Raw genomic sequence first — 14,840 nt, forward strand, 5'->3', positions numbered from 1 at the left:
ATACAAGTGGTCTAAATGTAACGCATGCGTTCTATTTTAGTGGCCCTAACAAACAGGTTGGTCCTCACGCTATGCACTAGAGGGCTCAATGTTTCAAACGCACATTTTTTTATATCGGCTACTTTATAAATACTTGTTTCTGTTCGTCACAATTTATCTGCTCAACGGAGAAAATAATTTAAGCGCAAAATATAAAATGCCATATTTGGCCAACAGGTTAATAATCTATAAGAACATCTGATATTTATAGGAAATGTCATGCTTTAAAAGGTGTACTCCACAACTACAAGGGCCATAATGTGTAATATTGGTACCAAAAGAAAGATAACAAGTGTGAGAAATGTTTGCAAGTGTGTTATGATCAAAGTGGATACTACTTTCTTAGAGGGAATAAAATGAGAACACAGAACAAGTGGAAGACTTCAAGCCCGGCACGGCCACCAGATGGCGACGAAGAGCGAATGTTCTGATTGAAGGCAATTAATCCATTTCCTCTGAAAGCTTCTCACTCGGCTACTCTATCGATGGTAAACAACATGTTGAGTTGTAAAATGTTGCCCGGACGCTGGGTTATCCGTTTATGGTGGTTTGATGCGATGAAACAAAACTTTGATAAAACAAAAAACAAAGGTAAGACATCATTTTTTTTGTTGTAAGGAGAAAAAAAGAGACGCTTGTCCTTGATTGTTTTGGGGATCTAGTTCGGTCAGCTTTAGTCCCAGAGTGATATGGATGGGGCTGTTGGAGTCAGGGGATCTCAGCTTTCATTCTCCCTACTTTGTTTGCATCAAATCGCGTGGAAAATATTGCTTCTGCTGTGCATGTTCACAAATTCATAACACTTTTTGTTACACGGTACTCGTTTGGTTTGGGGTTGGAATAATCTTTCGTTTAGCAAACGGGTCAGTCTGAGGTTTGAGAACCTGATCTTCCTAAAGGGGTCCCACATGACTGCTTTCTCATGTGTTGAGATGCCTTCAAACGTCTTAGCATTGGGGGGAGGGGCTTTCCCCGATAAGGTTAATTTCAGGATGAAGAGGTCAAAGGTCCTCTATTATACTCAGGTGTCTGATGTTGATTGTCCATTACAAGTCACTTCACAATCTACCCTCACACGTGGGAGTGACCCACAGATTTATGATGATAGCGTTCAGCCAACCAGTTGGTTCAGTCCCCTGGGAAGGCTGGGAGCTCCATCTATCTATTCTACACCTGGGTGGACACGCCCATGTCATGTGTGACGTCAAAATAGGTTCGCTTGTGAAATGTCTTCTAATGGATAATCAACATAAGACCCGATGGTGAAATAAGGGACCATTCAATTACAATTTTAATATCAAACATTGATTCTAAAGATTCCATACTGGACACAAAAATTCAACAACCAAGAGTGAGGACAAATGCTATTTTTGCTATAACTTCATTTAATAAGTTGAACCAGATGGCAATTTCAGATCTATTTGTTTATTTTAGATTCGGACACCGACAGTAGAAACAGCTTGTTATGGAATACTGGCCCTTTTCCAAAGCCAGCTACTGTAGGCTTGCATGCTCTGGCTCATTCTCAGCATCCCGAATCTGCGCTGCAAATCTGGATAAGGTACACACAGTAATAATACTAACTGTAAACTCTCTCAGTGCCCAACATGTCTCTCTTGGAGTTGTTGGCATAGTGATACCCACCAGGAGGGCAACAACTATCTAGCTCACTGCCAGAGAAAGAGAGAGGCACTATAGTTACATAAGTAGGGTGACAAAATGTGGCTAAATTCGTCAGCTGTCTTTTTCAACACAGAAGGCACTGGAAAACAAATGGTTTGAACAGAGTTCAAACCGAAATATGGTAAAGATTGTGCTCCAGATTATCTTCTTACTACTCTTTCTTCCATATAGCTATCTCCCTATTTCTATCTATATGCATGTCTCTCTGTTTTAAGTCTAAAGCTATCCTCACTGATGAATGAATTTTGCGCCATAATTTGTTTGTAACCTCCTTGAGTCTGGCTCCCTCTAGTGTTCGATTTCTCGTAATTACACTTTTACACTCACATGCAGCAAAAGGTCCTATTGCTGTTTGGAAAAGGAACATCCTTTAATTATAAATTAATTATTTCTGTCATCACCTGTACCTCTTATGGATGACAACATCATCACGGTTCAATTCCAATTCTGGTGACATATTACCCCTCATTTTTGCTAATGTACCTGGTATAGGTACCAGGTACCTAGCGTGAGGGCCCCCTGGTTTAATACCTTACAGGACCCGGGAACCTAGACCCAGGGCCAGGTACCAGGTACCTGCCCCTGGGTCTAGGTTCCCAGGTCTATACAAGGTACAGTTACAGTTACCAGGTACCAGTGTGTAGGGCCCCTGGGGTACTCTTTGTTCGTCCCTGGTCCTGGGAGTATTAAAACCCTTAAGGGTTGGCAGCCGGCCAGGTTGATGCTCTGAGGGGGGGGAGACGTGTTCTCCTCTGTCTGGATCCTTCTAGATTGAAGATGTGTTCTCCCCCTCCGTCGTGATTCTTCTGGAGATGCTGGGGCTTTAGGGGGAGATGAATATAGCTTTCACTAAGGCCTGCTGGATAAGTAATACGAAGAGAGAGAGAGAGAGAGAGAGAGAGAGAGAGAGAGAGAGGGGTCGATGGATAAATCGATACAAATACAGACAGATGAACGGACAGACAGAACAGCACTATAATGCATTAAACATGAACGAGAGCTCTGATTCGTTGATGTATGGAATGAGCATATCCAATTAGCGTGATGGGCTGTGGCCTGCCGTGAGTGATGAAGCACCCGGCAGCCATCTGGGGCTGGAAGGAGTTCACTCCGTCAGAGACTTTAATTAAAATAGTCCCTGTGTTCTAATGCCCACTGAAATAAATAGATCTGATGACTTGCATCTTTCGCCGCGAGTACTATATGAAAAAATACTATATTATAGACGTGTGTGTGTGTGTGTGTGTGTGTGTGTGTGTGTGTGTGTGTGTGTGTGTGTGTGTGTGTGTGTGTGTGTGTGTGTGTGTGTGTGTGTGTGTGTGTGTGTGTGTACGCGTGGGGAATCGTTACGTTAATGGGTGCAGTTCTTTCCTCGGCGTTGGACTCAGTGAAGGACGTTCTTCGTGCTGCAGGCGCTCCAGTCGTACACATTTGTTAAAGGTGTACGATGTAAAAGCTTTCACCTCAGAGTGATCGGTTGTAGATGGCCTGGCCGTCCGCGAGCGTTAGTGAGTGAAGCCCGGGACCATCCGTCTGGAGACGTGGGAGCCTGCCGCCGCGTTGGACGACCCAAACACCAGCCCCATCCCGGCTCCTCCGACCAATGACAGCCTCTCTCCCGTTATGGGAGCGAGGAATCCCTCCCGCCCGTCATGCACAGCAGCCTGAAGGAGTGTGTGTGTGTGTGTGTGTGTGTGTGTGTGTGTGTGTGTGTGTGTGTGTGTGTGTGTGTGTGTGTGTGTGTGTGTGTGTGTGTGTGTGTGTGTGTGTGTGTGTGTGTGTGTGTGTGTGTGTGTGTGCGCCTGTGAGCATATGAGCAATCGTGTGTGTTTCCATCGAGTATGAACACAAAGGTCGCTAGTCTTGAATTGTATTATTCGTATTTTAAATATCAATGGCCAGGGCTCCTGAGTGCGGCTAATTTGGGCGCACATGCGCCTAGAATTCAGGGTAGTGCGACCAAATATTTTATTTCGGCGCACCGGTGCGACTGAAAATGTATCTGGTATAATTATTATTATTTTATTTTTTTACCGAGCAGTCTATTAATAATATTGTAATGACCACGGAAGAGGCAGTGAATGAAGTATTGATTAGACAGCGATTTATTAGATACCTAATAAACCGCTGGAACACGCAAGACCGGTAACAATAGCAACGCCAGTAAACAAACCCGCGAAGCCCAATCCAGGGGCCTGTACTACGAAGCTCGATTAGAGGGTTAGCGAGGTATGTTGAGCTGAAAGCCTGGGTTAGCTGTACCATGAAAGTCGATCTCTCTAAGCGTCGCTGTATCACCATGGTGACTTACACAGCTTTTCAGCGAGTCTAACCGGAGATCGGCTACTTGTATCGGCGTGCGCAGCTTCCTAGCCCCTCCTCCGATAATGGCGTCACCATTTGTGGGTGTTCCCATGGACCACGGCGCACCTATCGTACAGGCGTCTCTCCGGAGACGGAGGGTTTTTCGGGACAGAACCGATCCCTTGGCATTGTCTGACGATATTCTTTATGAGAGATACAGATTCGGCATTTATTTAATGGTCAAAATATTATTAATCAATGGCGTAAATATCGACGGTGCCCCCCCCCCCCCCTCAACAACTCAGCGCAAGGCAGGCACGGTCCAACGACCCCCCCCCCTCCCCTCAACAACTCAAAACTTGGGTGCACCATAAATACGTGCTGGTGCAAACAAATTAAAAATTTAGGCGCACCAGTGCACCCAAGGAAAAAGTTAGTCTGGAGCCCTGATGGCTGATTGTCATAATCACCCAAAGTTTAAGGTAATTTATAAAGTGTGTGTGTGTGTGTGTCTCTGTCTGTTTCTGCGTCTGGTTCTGTGTATGCGTCTGTGTCTTCAACCTCCTCCACGCAGGAGTCCCACCAGCGCGTCCACCGTTGGGGGGGGGGGGGGGGGGGTACATCTCGGCCCCCTGTTTAGCTTCATAACCCTGAGCTCCCGTCTCTTGCCTTCAGCCCCTTAACGGACGTCCTCTCTGGTGGGCGTTTGACGCGGGCGTGCGGTGTACGACCCTGCTGTGGCCGAGCGGTCGTGTGTGTGTAGTGTACGTGTGTGTAGTGTAGTGTACGTGTGTGTAGTGTAGTGTACGTGTGTGTAGTGTAGTGTACGTGTGTGTTTTGTGAATGGCTGCGGGGCCCGCCCTGCCTGTGCAGCCGAGTGCCGGCGCTGTGGGCAGTAAACAGAGTTTCCTGGCTCTCCCTTCGTTCTGCTCCATTATTCATTAGCATGTTGGATGAGTTTAGACGGAGCTGAGCTCCCCTGGTGGACACTCTCTCTCTCTCTCTCTCTCACTCACTCACTCACTCACTCACTCACTCACTCACTGACTCACTCACTCACTCACTCACTCACTCACTCACTCACTCACTCACTCACTCACTCACTCACTCACTCACTCACTCACTCACTCACTCACTCACTCACTCTCTCTCTCTTGCACTCACTCTCGATAGCTTTCTCCATCTTTCTCTCGCTCTGTCCCTCTCTCTCTTGCCCTCTCTCTCCATCCCTCTCTTTACCTCCCCCTCTATCTGCACCCTCTCTCTCCCTCCCTCTCTTTACCTCCCCCTCTATCTGCACCCTCTCTCTCCATCCCTCTCTTTACCTCCCCCTCTATCTGCATCGTCTCTCCCTCTCTCTCCGTTCTGTGCACCACGGCAACCGTGGAATGCTGAGAAACAACTTCCCTCCTATACTGCAGCAAAAAGCTGCTGGGATGATTGGAAACGCCCATTACACCCCCCCCCCCCCCCCCCCCCCCCCCTCCCCATCCCTCACTCGCTCTCTCCTTCTCTCCCTTCCTCTCTCTCTCTCTTTCTCTCTTGCTCGCTCGCTCGCTCTGTCTCTCTCTCTCTCTTCCTCCACACACACACACACACACACACACACACACACACACACACACACACACACACACACACACACACACACACACACACACACACACACACACACACACACACACACACGTGTCAGCATCTTCTCCGCGCTAGAGCCCAGCTGGAGGCAGGTTGTGGAGCGTGTCCGAGATGCACGTAGAACCTGCAGTAGAAGACTTCTGCAGCTCTACCATCACCCCCCCTCCTCTTTACACTCCGCCTCACCCCAATACACACACACACACACACACACACACACACACACACACACACACACACACACACACACACACACACACACACACACACACACACACACACACACACACACGTATGCATGCTCACAGGCACATATTTACGCACAAACATTCTCCCTCCTTGCAGAGCTCAGCATTTTGTCTGCATGTAGGACTGCTGGAGCACTATCGGAACAGAGGGGGAGAAGGAGAGGGAGGGGGAGAGAGGGGTAGAGGGAGAGGGAGGAAGAGAGGGGGAGATGGAGAGGGAGGAGGAAAGGGGGGGGTGGAGTTAGAGGGAGAGAGAGGAGAGACAGGAGAATGAGGAGGGATGGAGATAGAGGGAGAGAGAGAGGAGAGATGGGAGAGAGAGAGAGAGGGAGCGATAGGGGGAGAGAGAGACTAAAAGAATGAGGAGTTCTTAGTGCGCCATAGCAAATGTACCCCCCCCCCACACACACACACACACATACTCACACATACACACCCTCCCCATCGATGACAAGGAGGTTTTTTATTGAACAACTCCTCAACCAATGAATGAACAGTACCAGGAAATACAGCAGTGAAAGTGCTCCGGCTCTGATGCTGTTCTGCCCCGGTTCGTCCCTCCGTCCCTCCGTCCCTCTGTCCCTCTGTCCCTCCTCCTCAGCGGGATCCCTCCTCTGAACTGACACACACAAAACCCCGGCCTCTCCTCGCTGGTGCGTGTGTGTGCGTGCGTGAGAGAGAGAGAGAGAGGGAGAGAGAGAGAGAGAGAGAGGGAGAGGGAGTGTGTACAAGGGGCTCTGGACGGCAGACGACCACAGAGAGATCCCCTGACACAGGATTATCTGGGCCCCGTCAGAAGCCGACTGGGCTGTTGTTATTTTGGAACCATCTCGTCCACAGTGGGATGAACTCGAGTAGCTAGGTGTTAACACCGCCAGGTCCACCTCCTCCTCTTCCTCTTCCTCCTCCTCCTCCTCCTCCTCCTTCTCCACCTCCTTCTTCTTGTTCTGGAGAGCGGAGTTCACTCTAATTCGATCCTCCTGGTTTTGTAGGAGGCAGCGTTCCGGTGTTCATCCCTCTGCAGGAGAAGGTAAGTCGCCTGCTTCCCCGCCTCTCTTTCTTCTTCTCCAGAATATGTGTGTCAGCCGGTGCCGGGCATGGGAGCGCCGCTCCGGCACGAAATTACCCACATCCCTATCCGACGCAGAGACGCTCGGAGGCGAGGGAGCGCGGAACGAGAGAGCTCGTATCCGCTAATTATAGTACGCTTGTGTTTTTTAACGTTTTGACCTTCTTACTTCTGATACCGAGACTCGGTGGAGGGGAGAGAGCGAGAAGGCGCGAGAGAGATGTGTGTCAGAGTGTAACTTTATTTTCCCAGGACACAGCTTCCTGCTCTCTCTCTCTCTCTCTCTCCCTCTCTCTCTCTCTCTCTCTCTCTCTCGGTGCGTACGGGCGTCCGGGGCTGCGGTATAATGTTACATAACTCACGGTAGCCTGTGGGAGAGTAGAACTGGAGACGGGAGGCATCCCGACCGGGTAATACCCCCTGCCCAGAGGCACTTTGGGGTAACGATCGAGGGAGGTCTCCCTGGGAGAACTCCTGTCAACCTTGATGTGTCGTAGAGCGCTCAGACGGAGTGGCAGACACTTTCGGTCTTTCCGTCATCCAATGCGGCAGAAGAGAAAGTGATGGAAAGTGTGTGAATGTATTAAAAGCAGGGACCGGTCCCTCCCACTACGCGGTCCACACCAGGCCTCTCTTCTGTCTGTGTTGCAGCGTCTACAAAAGGCGTTTAAAAAGACAGAGAAAGCTTGCTGCCGGGACGCTCGTTTAACCGGTGGTTCTCTCCGGTGCGTCACGGCGAGGGGGGCTAACTGGTTCACTGTAAACCCTGAGGGCTGTGTGGGGAGGGGGGGGGGGGCAAGGTCAGTAGTGCTGAGTAAGCAGGAACGCAGGGCCCGCTAACGTCTGCAGAGACACACACGTACACCACACACACACACCCACACACTCGCAGCGCCCTCCTAATGGGATTGAGTCACCCTGTGCAGCAGCACTGGCTCGACCACACCGTGCATCCTCATGGCTCCACCACTGGCCCCTCGTTCTCCTGCCTGAACATGATCCAACACTCTCTCTACGTGTGTGTGTGTGTGTGTGTGTGTGTGTGTGTGTGTGTGTGTGTGTGTGTGTGTGTGTGTGTGTGTGTGTGTGTGTGTGTGTGTGTGTGTGTGTGTGTGTGTGTGTGTGTGTGTGTGTCGTTCAATTAACTGAAAAGAAAACCCAGGGTCATCGCCTAAAAGATGTTTCCAACGAATAGGTGTGTGTATTTGTGTGTGTCTGTGTGACCATGTGTGTTTGCATGTGCGAGCCTGTGAGCTTGTGCATACGTGTGTGTCTGTCTATCTGTCTTTGTGTGTCCGAGTGTATGAGCATTTGTGCCCGTTTGTGTTTGTCCGTGATTGTGTGAGTTTGAGCCTTTTGTGTGTTGTTTTCCGTGTTTGTGTGGGTGTATGAGCGTTTGCGTGTTCATGTGTGCGTGTGTGCGTGTGTGTGTGCGTGTGGGAAGTCGTTACGTTAATGGGTGCATGCAGTTCTTTCCTCCGCAGTGGTCCCAGTGAAGGACGTTCTTTATGTTGTCGCCGGCGTCGGTACTGCAGGTGCCTCGGCGCGCTCTCCTCAGCCTCACGTCGACGGGCCACTTTTAACACTGTTAGCATATTCTCATGATGTATTAATACATGAAGTTTATATAAATGTGTTTGTGTTTGTGTGTGTGTTTGTGTGCGTGTTTGTATTTGTGTGTGTGTGTGTGTGTGTGTGTGTGTGTGTTTGTCTTTGTGTGTGTGTGTGTGTGTGTGTGTGTGTGTGTGTGTGTGTGTGTGTGTGTGTGTGTGTGTGTGTGTGTGTGTGTGTGTGTGTGTGTGTGTGTGTGTGTCTACACTTTCCTTTTAGTCTAATGGGTCTTTGTGAAAGTAGATCAAAGTCGTTTGGTCGTCCCAGACGATCCGTCCTGAGTCGTGAATGGACCGTTTGGCGAGGTGAGGAGGGGAGGGGGTGGGGGGGGGGGTGGTGATGATGTCATGACCTGGTGGGGGGGAGGGGAGGGGGGGGCAGTCTCTAGGGAGACCGGGAGTACGGGATGGGAGCCCTCACTGATGAGGTGTGTGTGTGTGTCTGCGCGTGTGTTTGTGTGTCAGGTCAGGGCTTTTATTTTGACACAGCAGCATTGGTTCAGGGGGGGGGGGGGGATGCTGCAGTGTGTTTGTGACATTGCAATTGTAGGTTTGTACGCAGGCACGCACACGCACACACACACACACACACACTATGACACGCACACCTTTGATCATACAGAGGTGATATAAACACACACACACACACACACACACACACACACACACACACACACACACACACACACACACACACACACACACACACACACACACACACACACAGTTCTGAGCCTGCAATAGCAGAGCTGCTTCATGCTTCCTGAGAGAGAAATAGGAAATGGTCCACAATAGTATTATGGCTGCTAATGCTATAAATGCTAATGGCGTCCCAGCTGAAGTAATACTATATCCTATACATCCTACCGTTTATTTTTGCAACATTGCTTAAAATCTTATGATATTCGGCTTATCTGAACCATATTACTATATTTTTTATTTGATGCATTGCTGGAATGCAGAACATTCTTTTATATCTCATCTGATCTGTTTGTCCGAATAACTCAGATTTCCTCCGTCACACGAAGAGACACACATCAGCCTGAAATCCAAAACAGAATCCCAAATCAAAGTGATGCAGCAGAATCGCCCAATGAAGAGTCCTTTGCATGCTGAGTGTTGTTACGTAAGTCCCCCGTCTCCGGGGATCAAGCAGGAGTTCTTTCACACAATGCAGACTTTCCTTGAGTGACGACTTTGTGAGGAGGGACAGTTTATTTTAACAGCAGCAGCAGCAGCAGAAGGCCGCCTGCTTCTCTCTCTGTTCCTCTCCTCTCTCGCAGGCTCTCGCAGTGTCGCACCCCAACGTGCCCAGCGGCTGCCTTATGGCTTTTTAATACCACATATTTCCCCTTTTTAATGATCTCTCTGCAACCTTGTGGAAAACCAGTCAGACATGTAAAAGGCGGTAGATTGCTTGGTCCCTTTGTGGCATTGTACTATTTCTTGCTAAATCGACAGATACATAGGCAGTATTATGTGTTAACAGATGTGTATTCAAATTCTAGCCGAAGCTAGCAAAACAGTGTTATGATACAGAGGTCTTTTAATGAAGCCTTTTTATTAAGCTTCGCTCTGTGCTTGTGGAGAGACCAAGTGAACTCTTTTATTTGGAGCACAGATATACTGATGATATAGAATGGTATGCTACATGCTATGCTACATGCTATGCTACGCTTTGGTTAACCATAGCCCGTTTGGCAGCAGAGGTGCCAGTTCAATACATTTCGGCGGGATCAATACATTCAGCGGTCAAAGTAATTGCTCAATACATGATGATGTTGGACGAGGGCTAAGCTAGCATTTTGGAGCAGTTAACGAAATTCGAATTCATTAATCATGAATGTGCTGTTCAGCTAATTAGGTAGAGTGAAGTCTATTGGTCTGTACTGCGAGATAAGTCTGTCCAGTCACAATAAACATATATATATATATATATATATATATATATATATATATATATATATATATGTATACAATTATGCAAATGACTAACAATTAAAAAAATATCCTTTTTCAGTTTTAACCACCCGCTTGTAGTTAAAATTCATAAACATATGGCAATATATCAATCGTTGGGAATAACCATTGGATATAACGTAAGAGTGAGACGTCAGCGCCCTCTGCTGGTGAGAAGGTGCTACTGGTCGTCAATGATGCATCGTCAGCTTCAACGTTACATCACTTGTCGATTCCACCATAGCTCCCTTCTCATTGCTCTAATGATCGCAGGGATTGAGATCAAGTCTGCCATAAAGACGATGATGAGCCAGCAGTTATGTCCGTTCCGTTTGGAGGACTAGAGTATTCTGGTTGTGCTTGTTTCTGAGATCAAATTAAAAAATGCTGAGCAAGGCCTATTTTAATGACGCCATTCTTTCTCATGTCGTCGAAAGTTCCTCGCTTAAGGAAATGTTCCGGAGCCGAGAAGACAAGATGTCGCTTTGACAACTCATGTTTTTTTTATGTGTGTGTGTGTGTGTGTGTGTGTGTGTGTGTGTGTGTGTGTGTGTGTGTGTGTGTGTGTGTGTGTGTGTGTGTGTGTGTGTTCGTTCGTAGGCAGATACAGGAGAGGTCTGTGTCCAAGCAACACGTTAATAACTCTTCTGATTCAAAGACATACAACATCATAGATACATATGCATTATCAACATAATTTTTCTTATTGTATTTCTATGTGTCGACCTTCGACTTAGGTTTGCATAGAGTTAAGGTTTAGGTGAGGAAGTAAATCAAAACAATGTGTGGTCATACATGACAGACGTGATGCATGACAGACGTGTGACGGACACATGACTGAAGCAGCCCCTCACTGCTACACTGAAACAAGTGAGATAATGAAGACATCAGAGAATGTTGTGATGTCTCTCCAGGCCATTCTTCATACTGTACTACTCTGTCATGTTGCCCCAGATATGTGGAGAATGGGGCAATGTGCTCTCTCTCTCTCTCTCTCTCTCTCTCTCGCTCTCTCTCTCTCGCTCTCTCTCCCTCCCTCCCTTATCTCTCTCAGTCTCTGCCCCTTTCTCGCTCTCTCTCTCTCTCGCTCTTCCCCTCCCCCTCTCTCTCCTAAACTGCACCAAGATCCATCTGTACTTGGTCACGTTATTTTAAGCCATTACTTTGTGTGTGTGTGTGCAGAACGTGTATGCAAAGCACGCGTATTTGTGTGTATGAACATGCCGAGGGAGTGCACGTGCTGTGTGTGTATGAATATGTTCACCTGTGTGTGTGTGTGTGTGTGTGTGTGTGTGTGTGTGTGCACAGACTCACCAAAGTGTGTGTTTGTGAACGTGCATCAGCTATGTATGTGTGTGGGCGAAGCACTTCTCTCTGTGTGTATGCATATGCATTCATATTTGTGTGTGTGTGTGCGCATGCGTGCGTGCGTGTGTGTGTGTGTGTGTGTGTGTGTGTGTGTGTGTGTGTGTGTGTGTGTGTGTGTGTGTGTGTGTGTGTGTGTGTGTGTGTGTGTGTGTGTGTGTGTGTGTGTGTGTGTGTGTGAGAGAGCCTCTGTGGCCTCATTTGAAGCCACTGAGCGAGGATACAGTAGAGGTCTGAAGTCGGAGTGCACTCACTCACTGTGCTAACACACACACACGGCTAACACACACACACACACACACACACACACACAAACACAAACACACACACAAACACACACACACACCCTTTCTCTCCCTTGCTATTCCGATCCAAATAAGGGGTATTTTAAGTTTCCCAGTAACATCATGAACCAAGCTCACTCCCATGTTCACTCTCTGATACCAGCCTCCCGTGGAGAGACAAGCGTTGGTTCCAACCCGAATGTCGTCTTCTTGGTTCGTCCTTCGAGGGTTCTCCGCGAGCGGGTTGTCTTTGTGTTGCCATGGGAGGACGTGGTTGTCGTCACGGCGATGAACAATGAGCAATGTTGATGAAGTCCCCGGGGAAATAAACATGGACGGGAACACGGTGAATAGAGAAAGAGGGACTCATTACCCCAGGGCGAGTAACCATGCATGGAGTGTTAGTTCATACCCACAATCATCTGTGTTGATATAGTCTAGTGGTCCACGGCGCTGGACTCCCAGGTGACAAGTCTGTGGTTTGAAACCCAATTTGTGACATTAACCGGTTTTCTGTTATCTAGCTTTTCGAGTTGTTCGGATACCAATACCAGTATGGGAAATTACTCTTAAAATGGGATATTGCTTAAAATGCAGTATCGATGAGTACCAAAGTATTTGCGCCGATCCGATTACCATCACATGACTAGCTTGTTTACTACACAGGCAAAGAGCATCACAAACACTACGGTGTTACGCTGCGTTCGTTACCGGCTGTAGGTGGGAAGTCGGAATGGGAAACGCATCATCTCCGATCTACGTGCGTTCGGTCTGCAAAGTCGGAAAACCATGGATGCATGGACACTTAACTACAAGAACACAAATGTATTATAATTATAGATAAAAAATGAATATAAATACTCTGTATAGGCCGAATCGGTATCGAGAAGGAAATAATGGTATCCGTACATCTTTAATCTATTCTTGGGCAAGAGCACACCTACCTGCTCACTAAGGACCTGCATCTCAGGACACGTCAATTGTGAATTGCATTGCGTTCATTTTTCAGCTAAATGGCTGAAAACGTCCAGGAGCACGTTAGCCAAAAGTAGACAGAAAACCAATAATGAGCAATGAGCACTTGATCCTTGAACCAGTTAATTTCCATAAGTAAGAAAATATTGTTTCTCTGCCTGATAGACCCACCCGAAGAATCCTCTGTATCTAGAACTGGAACAAGCTTAACTTCCAACGAGAATACTTGTGCAAATGGACAAATATTGAGTAAGTTATTGTAAGAAAGAACTTGAAGTGTAGAGTAGTTAATACCAATATGTAGCCCCCTTGCTCCACTTGGACATAGAGTTCTGTGATTCACCTCAACTGAACTCAGCCTCATAACTTCTGTCAGACGGCCGCAGCATCTCTTTAATACGATACAATACACCAGACGCACAACACAGACTCTCAGCAAAACGCCCGCTGGCAACATACACACACATGAGGGCACGCAGGAACACACATGTATGCAAACACACAAACGCAAGCACTCACACACACACACACCCACACACACACACCCACACGGAAGTACACCACAGAGACACACACACACAAACGGAAGCACTCACACACACACGAAGGAAAACAGACACACACACACACACACACACACACACACACACACACACACAGAAGCACACAGACACATACACAAGTAGATAGAGATGGAGAAAAAAATATAGTTCTATTTCACACACACAGATGGCAGACACACACAGCGACAAGTAGATGGAGAGAAAAATATCTCCTTTTCTCACACACACACACACACACACACACACACACACACACACACACACACACACACACACACACACACACACACACACACACACACACACACACAAGGTGTTGCTGGCAGGTTGTGCGGGTCAGTGTTTTACCGGCCCGGCCATATGGTGCGTTTAGCTGTTGTTGTTCCCGCCTCCGTTCTGCAGTCCCCTCAGAGCGAGGACAGAGGAAGACTGCTAGGTGGCTGTGTGTGTGTGTGTGTTTGTGTGTGTGCTTGTATCTATGCGTTCTGTTGGTGTGTTTACAGAATAAGAGAGAGAGAGAGAGAGAGAGAGAGAGAGAGAGAGAGAGAGAGAGAGAGAGCAAAGTAATGGGAATCGGTGACACATGGAGGAGTACAAAACAACAGTCTGTAAGTCTCCGCTGCCGACAGACGGGAGTGTGGCTGAGCTTTCTGCTACACTGGCTTCATGTTTCTCTATTAAACCCCTGCATTGCAGCAATCCCTGCAGGAGCAGCGCAGCCTCACCGGATCGCTCGCTTCATCACACTCTGCCGCTCACTCTTTCTCGCACGCTGCCTCCCTCGCTGCCTCACACTGTACCCGCACCTCTGCCTTGCAGCCGGCCTCACTCACTGCCTCCCACACTGCCTCCGACGCCTCATCGGATGCTGCCTCACACTCAGGCCTCGAACGCTGCCTGCCACGATGCCTTGCACGATGGACTCTCACTCTGCCTCTCACTCTGTCTCTCACTTTGTCTCTCACCGGCCTCACACTCTGACTCACCCGCTGCCTCTCACTCTGCCTCTCACTCTGCCTCTCTCTGCCTCTCACTCTCTCTCTGCCTCTCACTCTGCCTCTCTCTCTGCCTCTCACTCTGCCTCTCTCTCTGCCTCTCACTCT

The 14,840-nt window shown here is 48.2% G+C and overlaps 1 protein-coding gene across 1 annotated transcript in view; it reads left to right on the plus strand.

Annotated features, from left to right (window-relative positions):
* The first annotated feature begins 52 nt into the window (after positions 1-52).
* The window catches only part of LOC130401638 (synaptotagmin-2), a 37,592-nt gene continuing 22,804 nt past the window's right edge, over positions 53-14,840 (plus strand). The window contains exons 1-2 of the mRNA XM_056605542.1: positions 53-630; positions 6,905-6,942. The gene's annotated coding sequence lies outside the window, so the exon portion shown is untranslated. The remainder of the gene's footprint in view (positions 631-6,904; positions 6,943-14,840) is intronic.

The sequence above is a fragment of the Gadus chalcogrammus genome, chromosome 13 (assembly GCF_026213295.1).
Source record: "Gadus chalcogrammus isolate NIFS_2021 chromosome 13, NIFS_Gcha_1.0, whole genome shotgun sequence".
Classification (NCBI taxonomy): Eukaryota; Metazoa; Chordata; class Actinopteri; order Gadiformes; family Gadidae; genus Gadus; species Gadus chalcogrammus.